The sequence below is a fragment of the Myotis myotis genome, unplaced genomic scaffold (assembly GCF_014108235.1).
Source record: "Myotis myotis isolate mMyoMyo1 unplaced genomic scaffold, mMyoMyo1.p scaffold_m19_p_8, whole genome shotgun sequence".
NCBI lineage: Eukaryota > Metazoa > Chordata > Mammalia > Chiroptera > Vespertilionidae > Myotis > Myotis myotis.
In genome coordinates, this window is record NW_023416390.1 from 88,361,793 (window position 1) to 88,384,704 (window position 22,912).

Here is a 22,912-nt window from a genome sequence, read left to right on the forward strand (position 1 = left end):
CAAATCCCTTGGACTTCTGTAAACTAGCTTTCCCCTGTTTTCTCTCAAAGATTCTCATTCCTCGTTCACCATTTTTCTTTTGGGTATTAAATGTTTGATTCCTCATGTTGTAATCCCAGGCCCTCTCCTCCTATGCATTCTATAAGAGGCAATATTATACCACACCTACACCTTCAATTACTACCTATTGTGGACTAAATTGTATCCACCACCAAATGTATATGTTGATATACTAACCCCTCCCCCAGTAACTTGGAATTTGACTCTATTTGGAGATAGCATTTTAAAGAGCTAATTAAGATAAAATACAGTCATATGTGTGGACCCGAATCCAGTATGACTGGTGTCTTTTGAGAAGATGAAATTAGGATGCAGACATACAGAGAAGAGAATACCATTTGGAGATATCAGAAAATAGTCATCTATAAGTCAAGGAAAGAAAGTTGCCCTGCCAACACCTTAATTCTGGACTTCTAACCTCTAGAACTCTGAGGAAATAAAATTATATTGCTTAAGCTACTCAGTCTGTGGTAATTTGTTTGGCAGCCCCATCAGACTAATATGCTACTTATGTTTAATTTATTGTGTTTTTTATATAGATTTTTAAAATGTAGTCAAATGATAATGTCTAATGGCCTTTTGAGAGTGGACCAGAGAGAGTAGAGTGGAGGAGCATGAGTCCAACTTCAATATGAACTGTGTCTTTGCCTGCTACCTCATGTAGGGGCAAAATAAGGACATTTCTGCCAAAACAAACATTTTTGACAAAGTAATTATCATTGGGCCCTCACTCTAAGTACCAATAACCTGAAAAGTGTAGCACTGTAATAATATACAGTAATTATAGATGAAAAAATTTATGTTTCTTAACCTGATATCTTCTCTGAGTTCTTGATCTGATTATATCACTGCAAAATATCCCCTTGTGGATATTTCAAAACCACATCTGTAAAACCGAAGGAATGACCACACCCATTCAATATGGGACTATTTCCAGTATTCTCTCTCTCCACCCTTCTAGCTACAATTACGCTTTACACATTCATCATATTACTCCTGTATCTAATGGTCAACTCATATAAATTTTGCCTTTTTCATATCTATTGAATCCATTCACTCCTCTCCATTTCTGCCAAGTTTTTCAAAACTAACATTGTTTCTCATCCTTACTATTATAGGAACCTTCTAACTGGTGGTCACTAAATCTGCTTTTACATTTTCCAGTATATTCTCCTTCTCACAGCTAATTTAACCAACCTCTTAATTAACACCCTTCAATCTGTCCTCCGATTGATTAATCAGAAAGGTACCACTTTAAAATGTTGTACAAAATAGTTATAGTTACTGGAACTAGATTCACCAAAAAGCCATTTGCTAAATTATGAGCATGTCTTTCGTATTTTTGCTTTTCCCTTTGTTGCTGCCCTTATATCTGATCTTGAATCTTTCTCTACTAATTTGTAAGATCTTGTTTATCTTGCTTATAGTCACAAAACAACTGACTCCGGAAACTATACAGAGGCAGAGTAAACACGCAGGGAGGACAAACAGGAAGATGGGGGCAAGACTAAGCATTCCATAGGTGGGAGGTCATTCAGCACATTGATTTAGGACAGTTGAGTCTGGAATTATTGTCTGGAGAACTGTCTTATTCCCTCTGCCCCCTAGTCTCTGATGATATGAGCATCACCACTGTTTTCAAGTTGAGTTAATGCCTATGTCTCCTCACCAGCATGTAAATAACCTTTGAACACAAGAGCCTCATTAAAGCTCTATACAGTGATTCTTAACTGGAGGTGTTAAGCTGCCTTCAAGATGTTTCAAAATGTGGGACTGTTTGCTTGTCATAAGAGGCAGGTAGGTTTGGGCCCCTGCAGTGCACGAAGGCCATAAATAACAAACACTTTGTAGCAGGAAACAATTACCCCCTATAACACATCTGCTGTCAACAGACTTGGCATGCATGAGCCATGCTCCCGTAGCCTTCCCAGTTGGTCCTCCTCCCTCCATTGTGATTCTTTCCGCTCTTTTTGACCAAGGCACCCCTACTTAGTTTTCAGATCTTGGATACTCTTCTACTCTACAGGAAAGCCTTGACCTTTATAAATGCATCAAATTATAAACCCAAAGCATGTGTGCTCAGTTTTATAGTTAGATGTTTATTCATGTGCTCATTTGATAAATGTGAAGAACCACATTCAGTTTGTGCAACAACTGAATTCCCAGCACCTTTGTGAGTATGAGGCATGTGGAGGCACTTGAAAGTATTTGTTGAATGTTCAGATGAACTGACACAATAATGACACAGTCTCTGACCTGAAGGGACCTGCTGTGTGGCTGGAAATATGGAGCAGGGCCTGTGCTGAAGCACCACGGCAGGGTTCATGGGCAAAGAGGTACACCTGCCTCAGACTTGGCACAATGAACCCACTCTGTGCAGAGACACAGGCTAGATGTCAGGGGTCATTTACCTGTCAGTGCCCAGCATCCCTGGGGTCTAAAACTTTGCATTAGAAAGGTGGCCCTGACATGAGCCACTTCAAAGAGGATGGTTGCTTCAACTGTCTGGTAGGCAGCCAAGTCAGCTCACTGGCAACATATGCATCTCTTTCTAGAGAACTTAAAACACGAGAGGATCGTGATATTTCGGTTTTGGCTTCCACAGGAAAAGGCCAGTGGTCTCTTAGAGAACTAAAGAAGAGGTTAGCAAGGGGTCAGGTGCTGATCAGAGCTGGCTTTAGAGTGGAGACCGAAAGGACAGAGAATGAGGCAGGAAGAAACAGAAGCAACTGGAGATGAAGAAGAGCAGGAAATAAAAGCCGTCAGCCTTCAAATGATCCCCCCTGGTTGAAAAGAAAAGTTTGCTTCTCTCATTTGCAAAGAACCCCAGAGCAAACAGATACCTCGGGATAGTCATTATTTCTTTAAAACTTTAATTAGGCACTTAAAATCATCAGAATTAAGGTGTGTGTGTGTTTTTAGATATAAAATTTAAATGGAAAGGAATCCATGGAAACCAACGCTGTTGAATCTTTTGTTCTGACTCCCTGGCCCTATTAAAAACAGGAGGAGGTGATGGTGCAAAGACAAAAGCCAGAGTCACTGGTTGGAGGAAACCTCTGTCTTCCCTGTGTTAGTGGCTAAAAATGAAGAAGGATCGGGAAGACAGGTTATGTTCTGTTCAACAATGGAGACATGCACTCTGAGAGGCAGCACCATCCCAAACACCTGTGAGAACAACAGTCAGAGAAAGGACGGTCCGTGCCTCTGCCTCTTTGCCTGCACACTTCAGTTCTGTCAGTATGTGAATCCTCTGTTTATTTGTGTTAATATAAGAAACATTCAAACCTGTAAAGAATTCTTGTAGTTTATTTGATCCAAACCATCGACAATTACCAGGAAGCAGACACTCAATGATTAAGATAATGCTCTGGAAAATGGTGTTTTTTCACCTGTTTTTATAAATTATTGTAACTGGACAACCAAGGGGTCTGGGCTGCCTGTCACTACTTCAGTCAATTAAGCAGAGGCAGGGTTGCATCATGTATGATTTATTTCAATAATGCCGGCAGTGTGGGAGAGCAGCAGGCCACCCACAAAACACTGCTCTGTACCTCACCACAAACCAGCTGCTTATATTGGGTAAAAAAGATAAGATCATGTGGGAAAATAGAAATTACAGGCATGGGGAAGTGGGCACGGGATAATCATTACAGAATACTAGTCATGCGGGCTGCAGGGAAGGTCCCAGAGGGCAGGTGCCTCAGGGTGCCCTGGGACCAGATTGCAGGCAATAGGGCTGGGGTTATAAAGAGCAGGTGCCTCCAGGACTAGATTGTTTTGGCCACGAGGTTGTAAATCTCTCCATAATGACAGGCAGTTCTCAGAAGAAGCTTGGACTGCATTCCAATGTGAGCTCCCATGTCCCAGGGCTTATAACTCCCAACAAAGTTAGGATGTGCTTCCTAATCAGAACAGAACCATCATGGTTAACAGAGCATGATTAATATTTCTTATAATTGTAGCTGGTCCCCAATACTCTGTTTCTGCCCCTAATATTACCATCAAAGGTGGAGACGTGAGTTAAATGAAATCCATTGGTGGTAGATTAGGAAGGTGGGAGAAAGCAAAGGTGGGGAACCTCTGGGATTGGGTAAAAAGTGAAAGGATAAACACATGTTTCTTTTGCATAGGTGTGTACAGGAGAGTTAACAGTCAACAATTACTAGTAACCCCATATCAGTAACAATGAGGGAATTTGTAGTCTTTGCCCTGGTTCATTGGTTGTGCCCTAGGGCTCTGGAAAAAGGGAAATTATAAGTTACCCTTACAGTCCACAGGTAAGTTATCTTGGATGCAAAAAGACAATAGGCTCAGTAAAAATAGAAAATTGATTTTTGTCAGGGAAGGTATTGCCCTAGAACAGCGGTTCTCAACCTATGGGTCACGACCTCTTTGGGGTTCGAATGACCCTTTCACAGGGGTTGCCTAAGACCATCGGAAAACACATATATAATTTCATATTGTTTTTGTGATTAATCACTATGCTTTGATTATGTTCAATTTGTAACAATGAAAATACATCCTGCATATCAGATATTTACATTATGATTCATAACAGTAGCAAAATTACAGTTAAGAAGTAGCAACGAAAATAATTTTATGGTTGGGGGTCACCACAACATGAGGAACTGTATTAAAATGTCGCGGCATTAGGAATGTTGAGAACCACTGCCCTAGAACATGACTATCCACTATAAACTGCTTTTGTAATTAAAAGGTTTTAATTTCAGACCATCCTTTGTGGTTAATTCAGGTCTATAAGTTTGCAAGGCTGCCACACAGGCCTTCTCTGAGTTAGGTTAGCATGTGGCCCCATTTTGTCCACATTTGTTTCTCCATCCCTGCTTTTAGGAGCTTGACCACTCACACCTAACTCTGGCCATGCATCTCAAGGCCGCAGCTTCCTGAGGTCCTGGTCAGAGCCACCGTGTGCTGGGAGCTCGCCTTACTCCTGGGGGTGTCATGTTGGACTCTGCTCTGATGCTCCCTAACGTGTGGTGGCTTTTTTAGCACCCATCCTTTCTTTCTTCCCTGGGGTCCACTATTTCTCATGGGGAGTATGCACTTTCCTTCTTCTTTATGGAGCTCTGCCCAAACTCGACCAGGCAAAGACATATGAAGCAATTGCAGAGCAGAAACTTAGAATTCATCACTGTCCTTCCTTGCTGTCCACCGTGTGTTTTTTTAAACCCCACCTATGGTGTACTTTTGGCCTTTCCAATGTAGCCAAGCCCACAAGGGGTATTCTACAGCTCTTTCCCAACCCAGTGCTCAAAATAAGCCATGACAGAGGCTCTGTGATGTTGTTACAAGAATTTTCAAGTTCAACTTCCTAATCCTGAACTATACACCCAGAGCTGAGTAAGCATTGCTTTCTCAGAATCATCTTGAACCTTTTCTGAGTGTACACTGTTTTCTGAGGCCAGGGTGGCCTGGCACACAGGTGGCTGACACAGCCTTACTTCGGACCCTTGTTAGACTGCAGCACAGTTTTCTGGGACACCCACTCTCAGAGGCTCCATAAGCCTCTTCTGACCTCACCTACCAATTGCTCTCTTTAGGTGGCTTTTCACCATGCCTGATGCTACTTGAGTATTTTTCTGATTCTTGAGAGACTACTGTCTCTGATCAAAGTCCTGGCGCTTCCTGGGTTCCCGGTGGGTGTTTCTTTTCTACATCCCGGGCTAGGAGACTGCAGGTATAATCTACTTCTAGTCATTGTCGCTGGCTTGTTTCTCCAGTCTCGTTTTATTTCTTTTGACCTGTTGTGGTGCCACATATCAATGCCATTCAGCAAAGCTCACACTTCTGTCATGACCCTAGGGGCCAAGTTGAAAGTAGTGAAGGAATGCACATTTATTGAAAATTTGCCCAAAGCCTTTCATGACTCTTTAGAAATCCCATATTGTGATTATCAGGAAGGAAACAGCTAGGTATCCAACTAATCTACTTTCAAAATCAGTAGGGGTAATGCTTCCTAAGGACCATGCTCTCTAAGGCTCTTCAGTTTTCTCCAGTTACACAACATGAAATGAATGTTTTATTATCAGAAATTGTCCCATAAAGAATGGAGATTAAGAAAGTCAGTTAAGTATAAGATTATCCCTTTTGCTGTTATAAATCTTGGTCTGTTTTGCATAGCTCAGTGTTATAAAAGCATCACTCAGATGATGGTCACTCATGATCTTTGAGATGATCAGTAACTTCAGATGAGAAACCTGAAGAAACTAGAACATGTTTGTCCTTAAAGGCCCATGACAGTGAATCCTTCCTCTGCTCTGGCGCTCTTATTGCTCAGGTGCGGCCTAAGGCCCTACAGAAGTGATCTTTCCTCCTGCCTGGGGCATGGCACACTGGGAATTAGCCTTCCTAGAGATGGAGGACCAAGGACTCTTAATAACTGAGCAGCAATGCTTTCCAATGGTTTATCAGCAATGCTTTCACAGAAAGATCTCAAGTGAGCATGGGGGCATGTGAAAAGTAGACCATAGATGGAACCGTTTAACAGTGGAGCCAGAGCAGCCATTCCAGAGGAACTGCTTGAACATCTTGCTCCTCAACCTTTGAAATGTTTGAACTGGGCAAAATAACCTTCGGACTGAGTCAAGCCTACATTGTCTTCAGATTGGTAAAGCTAACAGGAAAGCAGCCATTCTGACTATAAGGACTGGTCATTTTGGACATTACTTAGAATCAGTAACCAGTCATGCAGAGCTAAATATTAACAGCTTTATAACACCAATAAAAATCAATTTCTTCCATCCATGTGTTGATTCCCTTCCTTTTCCCCATAATAACACTTTGCCTTCACCCCCTAATCAGGACATAGGCTTCCTGCCTGACTCTATGGCTTTGGATTGCAAGTCTATCATTGCAAATAAATTCTTATTACCTCTCACTTTGGCTTTTTTTTTTAGCTTAACAGTAGGTTTTTATTCCAATTTTAAAGTTAAGACATAAAAACTCAGAGCTGGAAAAAACTTCACATACTCTCACACCTAGTTAGGAGCAGATTTGAGGTTTAAATCTAGGTCTAATAACACCCAAAACATGTATTTCCCATAAAATCCAAAAATATTTCCCCTTGCCATGGTCCCATCACTTTGAAATTCATTGTTGGTATTGACTGTATTCTGCTACTAATGGCTTTTACCTTTCAGGTAAATGTCAAAAAGCACTTAGCTGTCACCAAAAGCCAGACGCTGCATAGACAGAGAGGTGAACAACTCTCAGTGTCTGACCTCTAAATATCAGAAAATGAAGCTATAACCATTTCCACAAAGAACCTGGATTACTGGTATGCTGCAAATACATGAACTGATTTCCTAACTGCAGTTTTGTGGGATCCTTTATCTTAGTTACTAGAAAGCAAAGAGATGGAAAAGAGTACAGTTCTTTCTACCAGCCTGTAAAATGGGGTTAAGTATTTTTCTTCATTTATTGATCTCTCAGAAAAAGTGAAGCTCTTAAATATTTTTTAGAAAACTAAAAACTTATGAATATTTTCCTCAAATTATCATTGTGACTTTATAATTGGTGATGAATTCATACACAAACACACACACACACACACACACACATCTCTCCCTCTAAATTGTGAACTCACTAGAGCATAAGCTGTTGTTATTATAATTATAAGCATATAATTATTGTTAAGTGTAATTGTAATATTAATGTACTACTAGCCTGGTGCACGAATTAGTGTACATTGAAAGAAAATTAATTAGAAGAAATGTTTTTAATATAGCTATTCGCCCTTTCTCTGTAATAGAAGTGTCAACCAAATTCACCATCAACAATGACAGATGGAAACACACGCAAGTGATTGGCACCAGAGAGAGTTTTATATGTATCATTCATACACAAGTCAATTTAGCCTTTTATATATACAGAATGAACTTACTTAATTAGACCTGCTTTCTGATTTAGCTAAACTTTTTCCAGCCCAGTGAAGCACCCCAACTTCTCTTTCAGGTAATTGTCAGCAACATAGCAGTAAATATCAGCATGAAGCACATGATTATTATAGATCATGCAGGGAGAACAAAGGGTAAAATATTTAACTGCAGCAGTGTTTGACTATATTCTGTGCAGAGAGAAAACCTGAAGTCGTTTTCAAGGTCCACCATTTCTTCTTTTCAGTTGGGTCAAGTTTCTAAGCTTTCTAAATCTCCATTTTCTGGCTAATGAGAAGAAAATAGGATTCTACCGAGTCTCCTATCTACCTACTCCAGGACTTCTGTGAAGATCCAATGAGATGAAGCATGGGAAAAGGCTTCACAGACATTTGATTACGGTGTAAAGTGTTTCCACCTGGCTATAAAACAAGCCATCATAGAGACCGGTTGGAAGGTGGGAAGGACACTTAGACTTAGCATATTAGCCTTTTGTATCAATAGATTATAAGGTGTCATTATTTAATTATTTACTGTATTATTTTGACTAGAAAAATCAGATTGGTTGTAAAGAATCTTTGAACTTGGAAGCCTCATTAAGACTTTACACTTGCCCAGGAGTACAAATATCTCTGTGCAGTGGGGTCAGGTAACCAGATAAGTGCACGCGCCAGCATTCTGGAGCAAACTGTTGGGTTCTTTGGAACAACAAGTCAGTCTGAACTAAAACAGACTGGTATGTGTTTCAAGCCAAGGTCCTTGGACAGAGAAGTGAGAAACAGAAGAGGCAGAAGCTGAAAACAGACACTCGTTATGAAGACACTTGTGGGCCATTAACTAGGAGACAAAAAACAAGGAAGTGGGCAAGATGGAAGCAAGTGTAGAAAGTCAGTGAGTCAAGCAGAGTGACTCAGGGCAGGAAGGACCAGAGCACACCCCTCATTTGTTGGTGCACCTGCCCTACTGTTTGGGGAAAGTGTGAGGCCAGAGTAAGAGCTCTGATTTACAGATAAGATCACCACTGAAATTCTGTTACAGAGAATGAGACCTCTCTTTACTTGTTCAAAGGCCATTGTAAAATCATTTTCCACCAATGTTCAGTGGGCTTTGGATCTAGTATAGTATCACTATACCCATTTCTCTCTAGAATTCAGTCTGCCATGCCTTGGATGGAATGAAAGAAGTGAGTACCTTTTCAGGAGACTGTAGCTGATATCATAGGTGAATGACAGTAGGAAGAAAGTTCTTTTGGATATTTAAAAATATGTATATTTTTACTCACTACCAATGGGATTCATACCATTGTAATTAGCCAGTTACTAATAATAAGAGAAAAGCAAAGGGAAGTCCAGACATTGCAGGCATGTCATTTGGGCAGCTTCACCAGGAAGCTGTAGCTTTTCACTCCCCAGGGAACCACCAGCTTATTCCTTGCAAAACACTGGAGAAAGGGATCCAACAAAGAGAAGATAGACACATGCCTAGTAAAGTTGGGGTGGCATTGGAAAGGTACTTGCCTATCAGTCTAACCTGAGAATAGAGATGGTAGGCCAGAATGGGAGCGGCTACTGCAAGCACACGGAAATTTAGGAATACATAATTTCCTAAACAAAGGAATTCTCCCTCTTGTGTGCTTGGCTCATGGGGCTCTCTTGCTTTGCCCCTGCCTATGTTTCCTCCATAGCCATGTGGCCCTGCAGACGCAATGGACTGGTGGACTGCAGTGGGGAAACACAGGGTAAGTAGCCTGATGCTGGACTGGACTATGCAGACATGGAATGGAAACTCTGGCCACTGGCTCTGATTTTAGCTCCACCCAAGTCCCAGCTACACATCTTCTATGACTGTACAATGGGAAATGGGACTTTGAAAACTCAGGAATATAATGCCATACAAGTGAAAAACACTCATTCTCCTGTGTGAGTCTCAGAAAATCCCTTTTCTCAGTATATCACAAGAATTCCATCCCCACTAGCAACCGGGGGAGGCAAGGACCTCTCCCCTCTTTTAAAAGGATCACATAAATCAATCACTGGAAAGAATATCAAAGATGAAAACGGTACTTTGAATCTTTAGCATTTGGAGAAGGATTTTTAGCTTCCAAGAATTTTAAATGCCATTTATGTTTGTTTTTTCTATACTGCTGTGCAAATCTAAAAGATCCTTGTTTATGTGTTTAAGGACTTGTGCTAATTTTTCCTAGTCAGAGAAGAAAGCAATGGTATCTGCTTGATTCATGTCAGTGTAGGGGATTATAAGAGTTAATGCCAGCCACACTCACCTTCCCTAAATAAACGGGGACTCTGCACTCAAGGTGGAAGCACATTTTTCTGTCCACACATGCCACAGAATTTATAACTCTTTATAGAATGAATCTGCAATGGGCCTGCAAAAATATGCAATTCATGCTTCTCTTCCCTCAGAAGAAGAAACTGAGGGATCCTGAGTTTGCATCATATAAACTCTGGATCTGGAATCAGAAGATTTGGGGCATAAATCCAACCATGCAAGTCACAAGCTCTTTGATCACAGACAAGTAATTTATTGTTATCTCTGAGCCTCAACTTCAACCCATAAGAAGGGGAAAGTATGTCAAACCTCAGATGACTTTTGTGAGAAAGAAATAAAATGACAGGAATGTCAAATCTCCACTATGGTCTTCAGCACATGGAAGGTACCTTAGTGTCTACTTTATTCCCAAGATGCAGAAGCTTACTTCTTGGAACCTGCCCCATCTTGTCACACCCTTCATAAAGTCTTGCCCTACTTCCCCTGAAAACCATTAAATCATACCCCTCACTTCTAATATTTACTCATTCTGATGTCTAAATGGTAGAATCTTATTTTACATCTTATGCCAGTGTTAGTTTCCCGTGGCTGCCATAACATATTAAATTTAGTGGCCTAATCCGACTCACATTTATTCACTCACAGTTCTGGAGGCCAGAAGTCTCAATCAAGATATGAGCAGGGCTGCCTTCTCTCCAGAGCCTCTGGAGGAGAATGTGTCCCTAGTTTGTTTCAGCTTTTGGTGGCTGCTACGATTCCTTGGCTTGTGACTACATCCCACCATTCTCTTGCCTTTGAGGTCATATTGCCGCCTCCTCTGAGTGCGTGTGCTTAATCCACCACTCTCTCTCACTCAGAAGAACATCAGTGATGGCATTTAGTGCCCACTGGATAATCCAAGGTAGTCTACTCACCTTGGGAATATTTACTTAATTATACATGCCAAGACCCCTTTTCCAAATAAAGTAACATTGACAGGTTCCTGATATTAGGATGCGGACATATCTTTGGCAGCTATTATCAACCTAGCATTGTGTTCTAGGGAGAATTTAAGATTATTTATTTAGTTACTGGGAAAAATTGAGCATTGTGTATGTTTATATTTTAAGCTAAGTTATAGAATAAAAAATAATCTTACTGATGGCCTGGCCGGTGTGGCTCAGTGGTTGAGCGTCAACCTATGAACCAGGAGATCATGGTTTGATTCCCATTCAGGTCACATGCCCGGGTTGCTGACTTGATCCCCAAAGTGGGGCCTGTAGGAGGCAGCCAATCAACGATTCTCTCTCACCCTCTCCCTATCTCTGTCTCCCTCTCCCTTCCTCTTTGAAATCAATACAAATATATTAAAAAAAAATATATTCACTGATGATTTGTCTACCTGCTGTGACTGTACCAACACACTCTTACCTCTGTGTTCTCAACTCCAACTTCAGGTACCAATTTCAGTTATTTTGGATACATTTGTTTCATTCCATTTTGAGTTGAAATAGCTGGAAGTGACTCAGACAGACTCCTTCAAGATAGGATCAAAACTGTTAACTAGAAGGCACTCACAGAAAGGATACAAACTGGATAGGATTGTAACAAGAGTGAAGGCCCTAGATATCAAATCATTTAGGTCAAATGGAGGAGGGTTCCCCTATTGCTGAGAACAAAATATAAATTCCTTAACAATGTTTAATAAGTGTTCCTCCCACAAAAAGTTGAAGATTGCTACATGTGCATACTTTCCTATTAAAGTGCTAGAGAATTATTATAAAGAAACACTGAGCATGTGCTGTTCACTCGCAAAGCCAGCAACTCTAGGACACAATATGTGTAGATACATAGGTAACTGTGAGAAGAGAGAATTTAGCCTGGGTTTTTATGCAACGTTTTAATCATTCAATTTACTGATATATACTCCCGAAGATTTTCCCCAGGGTGAGTGTTTCATTATCCAATGTAGATTACTTCTGTTTAATTGAAACTGTGATTGCCATTGCAGCCAATTAGAAATCCATACTAGAGAGGGATTGCTACTACTGGTCATTTGTACCCAACCATTGTCTGCTTGATTCTGTTGAGTAAACAAACTCTTCCCCACGCCCCAAATAGGAGAAGTGTGGCTGTGGTGTTGGAAGACTGACAGAGGGGCCCTGGAGTTGATCTGACTGGGCATGGGCACAAATTTGTCACTCTGCCATTCCAAATGCAGTCTCAGGTGTCAGAGCTAGGTTTTGGGACTTTGGCCTAAGTCAAAACTGTTTGAGTCTTTGTCCAATTTCTTATTGGCTATGTGACTTTCCTAATATCTCTGAGCCCCAGTTTTAGCATCTATAAAAATAGGACAAAATTGTACTAATACCTTGACTTCATGAAATAATGAGAAAATCCCCAGGGAAAAAAAAATGCCTGTCCATGATTTTCTACCTACTTTCATTGCTGCTTCCTTCTTATTATATCTTTGTGTTGACACATAACCACTGTTTGAAATATAGTGTTTTCTTTATTGCATTTATAACTATTTTCCCCATATTTGAATCCTTTCAATATTGACCTGCCTTCTAAACTCCCCTGTTCCTTCCATGCAATAAGTAATAAACTTCTCAAGACTATTGAGAACATTCTCATATAATGGTATTAAAGAAGAAATAGAATATAAATAAAATCGCTACTAATTATCAAATCCTTACTATGTGCCAAACATTGAGCTGTTTTATCTAATTATCTTATTTAATTTTAATAGACTTAAAAATTGGAATCTAAAGAGATTAGAAAAAATTGCTATGTTAAAATGTATGATGTTATGATTAACAAAATAAAGTATACAATGTTTACTCAGAATTAAAATATGGATAAAATTAAAAAATGAATAAATAAAACTATTATCTTAGATCAGTGATGGTGAACCTATGACACGTGTGTCAGAGGTGACACACGAACTCATCTTTTGGTTGATTTTTCTTTGTTAAATGGCATTTAAATATATAAAATAAATATTGAAAATATAAGACTTTGTTTTACTATGGTTGCAAATATCAAAAATTTTCTATATGTGACATGGCACCAGAGTTAAGTTATGGTTTTTCAAAATGCTGACACGCCGAGCTCAAAAGGTTCGCCATCACTATCTTAGATTATTTTATTGCTACTTCTTGTAAAACCAATTTGACTATTACATTAAAATGTTTTTGTCATAATGCCAGTTAAAATTATTTGTAATTAAAATTACTAGACTGTTTAGAAAAGAGTTTTTAGAATAAACATATTTTGAGAACTCTGGAGAGCTTTTTAAGAGGTAAGTCGCAAATCATGCTGATTGATAAAATAGCATCTGAAATGCCAATTTTGAGTTTATTGTTGAGTCAAGAATAAGGTTACTGAATATTAATAAAAGGAGGAGGGGACATTAAAAATGCTATAAAAAGTAGAAAAAGGGGGCATAATTGAAGGAATCAGCATGTAGAAATTTGCCAAGGTATAGAATCCTGGATATAGAAGATAGTAGAAGATGCATCTATTCAGGTGTGTTTAATTGCTTTGAAATTATGTCAAGGTATGTAGAATCTGGCCCATAATAGAGACTCAGGTACATTTGAAGTAACTGGAAAATGTTGATTAGGAGCCCTTTTCTCAAAGATGGCACCAAAAGTAAACAAGCTGGCCCCCACCCCTCCCAAAGCTTAAGCCAAATAAAAGGTGTTGAGGGCAAAGAAAGCAGGGCTGAAAGGTGTTCACGGCCATAAAAAATAAATAAGTAAAGGAAGAAGATCTGCACGCCTCCCACCTTCCCATGCTGAAGGCACTGCAGCTCCCAAGGCAGCCTAAATATCCTCCGAAGAGCACCCCAGGAGAAACAAACGTGACCACCCCTGACGATGGAGTCAGCCACGAAGAAGACAGAATACAGCAATACCCCTGTGTTCCCTGTGGACAAGCCCTGCAACCACCAGGTCAAATGGGCTTGAAGAAGCGCTGTTACATTGACGTGGCCAAGGTCAATACCCTGATTAGGCCTGATGGAGAGAAGAGGCATATGTTCAACTGGCTCCCAACTATGATGCTTTGGATGTTGCCAACAAAATTGGAATCCTCTAAATTGAGTGGCCTGGATAATTCTAAATATAAAAATTTTACACTGTAAAAAATATATATTGACTAAGAAAAATGGCATTCTATGCTTTACTTCTCTACGGAGTAAATTCCTACTCAGAGGAATTGTTAGAAGGCACTGGCTGTTCAATAAGTAGTCCCAATTATAATGGACAGAAATCTTTCTTAATTGCTAATTTAGATAAAGGGAAACAAAAGATAAAAACTCATTGAAAAGTAAAAATATGTATTGTCATAGTGTCCTTTTTTAAAAAAAATGTATTGTTGAGAGTATTACAGATATCCCCTTTATCCCCCATTATTCTCCCCCTCTTATTATCCACCCTACCCAGGCCTTCACCACCCCATTTTCTGTGTCCATGGGCTATACATTTGTGCATATACGTTTTTTGGTTAATCTCTTCCCTCTGAAATTCATCAATCAGTTCTATTTTATTCATCAGTTTTGTTCATTAGATTCCTCATATAAGTGAGATCATGTGATATCTGTCTTTCTCTGATTGGATTATTTTGCTTTGCATAATAAGTCCTCATGAAACTGTAAAATTTCTAGAAGAAAACATAGGCAGCAAATTCTCAGAAAACTTCACGTAGCAGAATTTTCACCAATACATCACCTAGGGCAAAAGAAACAAAGGAAAACAAACAAACAAACAAACAAAAACCCCCACAAAAATGGAAAGGGAACCCATTGTAATGGAGAACATATTTGCCAATGATACATCTGAGAAGGGGTTATTTTCTATATTATCCTTTTTATTCATAAATGTTCCTAAAAATTCATAAATACAAGTATTTGGAGATTATTACTGATTTTCATACCTGGGAAGTGTCTCAAAGGCACCAAGACAGAGAGGCGAAGTCTTCACAGCACCACTGCCACAGGTGTTGATTAGAAAAAGTTGCTCTCGATGGAACTGGAGAGCATTATGCTAAGTGAAATAAGCCAGTCAATGAAGGAAAAATACCACATGATCTCACTCATTCATGGATAATAGAGACCATTATAAACTTTTGAACAATAATAGATACAGAGGCAGAGCTGCCTCAAACAGATTGTCAAACTGCAGCAGGAAGGCCGGGGAGGGTTGCGGGGCAGGAGGTAGGGGGGTAAGAGATCAACTAAAGGACTTGTATGCATGCATAGAAGCATAACCAGTGGACATAAGACATTGGGGGATAGGGGAGGCTAGGGGACTGTCTAGGGCTGGGGGATAAAATGGACACATATGTAATACCCTTTGTAATACTTTAAGCAATAAAAAAAAAAAAAAAAAAGAAAAAGTTGCTCTCATTGCGCTGCTGAGCTAGATGACCCATCTGCGTGTGCCTGTCTTTTCCCTGCTCAGCTCCCCACAGGACACTCTCCCATTTGTACTTGCTTTTTTAGCCAGTACTGTGGGCAGCACTTGGAATTTGCCAGCTCTTATCTTACTCGGAGACTTGCATATGCTCTTAACTTTGTGTAAAACAACCTTGTCCTGCTAATCCCATGGCTGGTGTAGTTATGCCATTCAAATATTAGTTCAAACATATGTCTTTCCTTGTTATTGGCAAATAGAAACATTAATATTATTCTTGACATTTACCTCAATGTGTAAAAATGTATTTAACATATGGTCATCTGTTTTTCAAAGCTTTATGAGATCTGGAATCTTCTTGCACTCTTTGCCAATAGAGCCACAGCCTGTGATATATGGCCAATTCCTCAATACTGCTACAGAGTACATAAATGATGGGTAGAATACACAAAGTCACTCCTTATAGAAATTCTTAGAAATGTGTAATTCTTAGGACAGATTCCAGAAATTCCAATATAGAAGAGCAAGGCTCACACTACTTGGTGTGACCTGGCCCCGCCCAGCAGCATGCCAGTCTCCTGGGAGTTTGCTAGAAAAATAAAATCTTAGACCCCACCAGATCTACTGAATCTCAGCTTCCATTTCTAAAAGCTTCCTAGGTAATTCCCATGAATATGAACATGTGAAAAACACCAGTCAAGGTGTTTATTAAATAATCTCCAGGTGTTTTTAAACTTCAGCCCTGTTTTAAACCACTGATCAAGAACATGTCCAAATCAATGGAGTGAGAACAAAAATCACCACCACCTCCTTCTGCCTTGTCAGCACAACAAATATTTCAGTAAATATGTATTCATCTATACTAATAAAAAGGTAATGTGATAATTAGACCAGATAGACCTGACATCTTCTGGACATCCTTCCGGACATATTTCTGGACAAAGCTACGGTGGTGGGGGCCGAGACAGAGGCAATTAGGGGTGATCAGGCCAGCAAGAGAGAGCAATTAGGGGCAATCAGGTCAGCAGGGGAGAGTGGTTAGGGGCAATCAGGCAGGCAGGCAGAGTGGTTAGGGGTTATCAGGCAGGCAGGTGAGTGGTTGGGGAGGTCAAGTAGGCAAGCAAGAAGTTAGGGGCAATCAGGCAGACAGGCAGGCAGGCCAGTGGGTAGAAACCAGTGGTCCTAGATTGAAGAGTGATGTCTGACTAAACTGGCAGTCGCACATCCTCCAAGGGGTCTCAGGTTGTGAGAGGGTGCAAGCCAGGCTGAGGGATCCCCCCTATGCACAAATTCTGTGCACCGGGCCACTAGTTTAATATAACATCCATAGTGAGCACCTAATTTAGTTAGAACCATGGTCATCTCAGATAATAATAATAATAAGGAAACATTTTCTCCTCTTAAAAGGATATAAATCTGCAAGTGGAAGAGAGACTTTCAAAGTTGACAACAAAGTGCCAGACATCACACAGATGTGAAAGCTTGACTTAAAAGCAAAGTGAGTTATTTCTGCTTGGAGCCTATGGAACCTTTAGGAAACTAACCTAATGATTAACAAATCTGGACCCATGAGGTGTTCACAGGTCAGGTACAGGCATGAGAGCCACAGTGGCCTGGCATGGCTGAGAACTGTCAACACATGGAAGATCTGGGGGAGGCACATATGAGACTGGAACGGTGATGGCGAACCTATGACACGCGTGTCAAAGGTGACACCCAAACTCGTTTTTTTTGGTTGATTTTTCTTTGTTAAATGGCATTTAAATATATAAAATAAATATCAAAAATATAAGTCTTTGTTATACTATGGTTGCAAATATCAAAAAAGTTTCTTTATGTGACATGGCACCAGAGTTAAGTTAGGGTTTTTCAAAATGCTGACACGCCGAGCTCAAAAGGTTCGCCATCACTGGCCTGGAAAGACCGCCAGGTGCTCACCAACAGTACAGCCTCTACCCATAGTCCAGGGGACTGGAGAGTGAAGGGGCTGTTAAGTCATAGAATGAAAAAGGCACAGACAGGCTTCTTGGGGAGCCAATAACCAACCGGTACACCCTCAACTATGTTCTCAAGGGTCCCTAGATGTCAAGAGGATGAAACAAAAAAGAGGGATAATCTAGGCCAGTGATGGCGAACCTTTTGAGCTTGGAGTGTCAGTGTTTTGAAAAACCCTAACTTAACTCTGGTGTCGTGTCATATATAGAAATTTTTTGATATTTGCAACCATAGTAAAACTAAGATTTATATTTTTGATATTTATTTTATATATTTAAATGCCTTTTAACAAAGAAAAATCAACCAAAAAAATGAGTTTGCATGTCACCTCTGACACGCGTGTCATAGGTTCGCCATCACTGATCTAGGCTGAGATAGCAACACACTTGAAGGTTTAGAGATGAAATAAGATTTCTCTCTCTCTCTCTCTCTCTCTCTCTCTCTCTCTCTCTCTCTCGTTCTTTCTTTTAAGGAAAGCCAGTACTTTCCGGTGTTTCTAGTAGGCTGTGAAGTAGGAGAGGCAGATATGAATCTGCAAGTTAGGAAGCATGCAGAATGCATAGCACCTTAAATATCATGCAGGGGAGCTTAGATTATATTGTTGGTCAGGGCAACACCTCCAAATGACGTTAAGTAGAAAGCCACTGTGATCATATTTGAAATGTCAGTCTTGTTAAGAAAGAAGTGAAGAGTAGCAAGTGCCATGTAGATGTCAGATGGGAGGTGGTCTCAATAGTCCAGGTGGGAGATGAGGAGAATTGAACCATGGAGGTAAGTGTAAGAAGCAGACAAACAAAACTCAATATTGAACTCTCAAAGTCTTTACTTAGAGACGTTTTTTCCTATCTGATATAATTCTCAGGAGGTTGGTTGTCGAATTTCCAGGTTTATGGAATAATTTAGTAGAAGCATAAGTTACAATGTAGTGGGTATGCCTTTGTGGTAAATGAGACTGCTTATTGACAGGCTGGATAAAAAAGCAAGAGGGAAAAGCTAAGAGGAACATCTAATAGGGAGACAGAAAAATCAAATAAACAAGCAGCAGACTCAGGGACTGCAAAGTCATGTCAGTAGTGTCCCAGTTAGTCTGAGGCACATGTCTGCACAGCTCACTCTATCAACATACATGGCACAGGCAAGAATAGCAGATATTCTGAGAACCATAAGAGTGAACTATGTTCACAAAGGCAGAAGAATGACATATTTTCTGCATTAAGTACATTTTCTTTTTAAAAACATTTTTTAAAATATATTTTTATTGATTTCAGAGAAGGGAGAGGGAGAGACAGAAACATCAATAATGAGAGAGAATCATTAATCAATTGCCTCCTGCACGCCCCCTACTGGGGATCAAGCCCACAGCCTGGGCATATGCCCTGACTGGGAATCGGACCATGACCTCCTAGTTCACAGGTCGATGTTCAACCACTGAGTCACACCAACTGGGCTAAGAGCATTTTCATTCAAGAGAATTCAAACTAAAGTTGATATGGACACTATAGGTGCACAGTGAAAGCCAAACAGACCAGTGAGCCCCAGCCTGCTTCACTTCCTTATGACCCTAATTCTAGAAAAGCACGCACAATTTGGGAAGCATTACCCAGAGGTTCTGCTCACTGCTGTCTTTTGATCTCAGGTAATAGTGTTGAGATGCCACAACAGAGACAATATCACCCAGTGACCCGAAGTGATTTGTGATTACAATCATCGTAAATGACAATGCAGACAGAGCAAAGAGGACTGTGTGTCCAGAAAGAGAATGGTCAAATTACAGGTTTTTGGCTTTAGGGTCAGGAAATAAAAATGGTTGCCTCATTTTGTGCTTTCTCACAACACTCAGGGTACAGTGCCGAGTTAATTTCCTAAGTTAGCTGAGTTTTGGGAGGAAGAAAAGGGAAGGTGATTTGGTGGTAAAGCACAAGAACATAGGGGAGGAAGACATTGAGAAAAAGAAATCAAATGTTACAAAAATATTTAAATTGCAATTTTAAAACACTAATCATGAGAGCAAAATGGTAGAGATAAATTTAAAATCCAAGGACTCATTAGAATGTAAGTCTTCCTAAGAGGCAGTCTTGTGAATATGCTGATGGCTGACTAAAAGAATCCCAGAATTATAATAACAGTAACACAAACTAAAAATGTGAGCATCACTGTGTGGGGGAGCACTATTATTGCGTCTGTGAGCTAATTAGCCATCTCTTATAAGGAAAGTCTCCTCAGCACTTTTGAGAGGTGCAGGAACTGTTGTGCTTGGGGTTAATTAACTTCAATGAAGCCACACAGCTGGACAGCGACTGGGCCAGCAGCCTCGCTCCAGAGCACCTTCTCTGAGCAGCTAAGAGATTAGTTTCTAAAAATTAATCACAGCATGTGACAAATGCAAGGGAAAGAAAAGCTCCTGAACCTGATGGCAGAATGTCTATGTGAAGCTGAGAAGCAAATCCAGTAAATCTGATCAAATCTCTGCTGACAAGCAACCATTATTGGATTGAGTCTTCTAAAGAAGATGACTCCAGTCCCACATGGTCCTTCGCCAGCTCAGAACCCCTTAAATAGCTGTGCCTTCTTGCAGGAGTCAGCACACATCCTGGACCCAGCTTGTATTCCCTCCACAACCTGCGGTCTATTCAAACTCAGAAGTCTATGAGCGCATACTTTCCTTCTCTCCCCGCCCTCCTGCGAGCCTCTGCTCTTGCCACAGTGAGCTGCTGTTTCCTCCAGTGCACTGCGTGGGTGCTTCCCAGCCACTGCCATAGGCTGGGAGTGCCCTTCTCATGAAAAACAAATATGAGTTTTTGTTTCCCACAAACATCATACTGAGCTGAAACCAGGGTGGACACAAACGTAATCTAATTTGTAGCATTATTCTAAGAATGGGCTGAGAAGGTGCCTAGCCAACAAGCGGTGGCTAGTTATTAAAATGATACTGTACACAAATCCTGTGTAATAAAATAAGCAGAGAGTTAAGACTAACCATCCTCTTCCTGGGCCTACACGGTTGGGTTTTGTTTTTGCATTGATGACATTCAGCACCTCATCACCCTGACTGATTTTAATTCTGTCACTTGTTCTGGGACAGGGCTGATGGTAGAATTTCTCTAGCTCCTCTAAACACTCTATAACCCATTTCTTGAAGGACTACAATGACCCAGCACAGCACTAAGAACTTCAAGTTTGTAACCTCAGTCAACTTGCTCAAATATCATACTCTGCATTGTTAATTCCACATTTTTACAGACAGGAATAAAAAAACAAAACCACACTAAAGTTGAACTATATTAAGTAACTTCTCCATTGCCACACAATCAGTAAGCAGGAAGGCGAGCCTTCCATTACAGCCTTTCTAACACTAACACCATGTTTTCCCAGCAAGTCAGGTTCCTTCTTTGCCACACTACCTGTCACTCATTGTCTATAGCACCAGTAGACCCGGATCACCCATGTTTGATAATAAGGTTCTTTTGAGAAGACAAACTGATTTATGTTCGAGATTAAACAGAACAGCACCAGGGAAATTATTCCTGATCAAGGCCTAATAGCTCTAGTTATTGTTTGTTTGTTTTTTCCCCTTAAGCCCATCTTCCAAATCCGATTTGCTGAAGAGTCAAACTCTAAAAGCAATGATCTGAGAATAATGCAGTGCAGAGACCCAGGCAAGTGCCAGTTTCCAAGCCTGTCCTCTGTCCATGTTTCTTTCTAGTTCAGCTCCTTCTGTGAACGTCATTCAATCAATATTTTTGGAGGACTCACTCCAGGCCAAACTGAAGCAGAAGTTCCAAAGGTTAACAACACAGAGCGTCACTGACATAGAGTGCACCTAACAGTCCAGTGAGGACCCGATTAAAGAGTCTACCGCAGTGCAAAATCGGACTCGTGAACACCATTTCTGCAGCATGCTTCTCGAAGGAGATTGCCACAGTCCGACAAGTGTGCAGCGTGCTCCATGCTATGAGCTCTGCCTTGATATGTGCTGTGCATATGAGCTCCTTAGATATCCTGCAGGGAGGGACTCTGCTTTACTTTCTTAGGTCTGGTTTTACAAAAAACTATGCCTACAAAAACATTTTTCTCCCTTGCAACACAGTGAAATTCTGTGAGAAGATAGTTCCCTCAAGTTCATTTTAGAAAATAGCAGACTTTACCAGCCTCATAGCCAATATTGCTATCTCTCTCCTCCCTTATCTAAACAGTCTTATAAAATTGTCATCATCTTTCTTAAAGAATTGCCCGATCATATAGGTTATACTCCTTTTTAAAACTTCATGTGAAGTACATACAACAATCAAGGGTTTACCATTTTACAAAAAAAAATGTAGTGCCTATCAGGCCTTTTAGATTATTTTTTCTGTCAAAACTACCTTTCCTGCTTCATGTGTCTGGATGATCCTTTAATCACAAGCTGCGTTGAGTGGTGCTGTCTGCCACTGCAGCACACGCATATCCTGGATGTGGGTCGCCACAATATCCCTTGCCTTTATCTTTGCCGATAGAAACTCCTCTCATGGTGCTGGAAGTCAGGCCAAGAACCTCAATGATGTCATTCTTGAACTTTACAATCCTGAGTGAAGCTCCCTTTCCTGTGTCTCCATAGCACCCTTCTTGGATCTGTCTTCCTAACACAGCATACTCATGCTCTATTCTACCAGGTTGTCGGTACTGGGCACTGGGAAAGGGTGACGGATCGTTGGGCAAGCCAGCTGGTGCCCTAACTCTAGGCCTATCTTGTTAGGGCCCTCCGTCCTTTGCCTATAATGAGTCTTGCCTTAGAGTAATGCAGACCATCTCCTGCCCTGGAGAACATGCAATGTCTGTTTCTTAGTTTAGTTTCCAAATAACACAAATTGCAACCCTTCAACCTATAAAATAAATCTGAGTTATATTAGATTTAACAAATAAAATATGATAATATGGATTTTAGCTTTGATCAAGTTGAGTTCCAGATTGCCCAGTCAGTTCTGTTGCTCTCTCAGGAAGCTTCTCCCTGCCGGGCAATGACCTCCTCTGTTCTGGTCTTTCAGCCAGATAAACACCCAAGGGCAGGTGTCTGCCAGGGAGGCAGTAGGTAAAACTGGTTATGCATGGAAGCAAGTCCAAGAGTGAAAGAGAGACTGTCTTTGTGAGGTTAAGTGAGACTTCTGCTACTTAGCTCTTAGATCTTTCCTTCTCAGTATGTGTAGACCAGGGGTCTTCAAACTATGGCCTGCAGGCCACATGCAAATACAAATGTTGTATTTGTTCCCGTTTTTTGTGTTTTTTTTTTTCTACTTC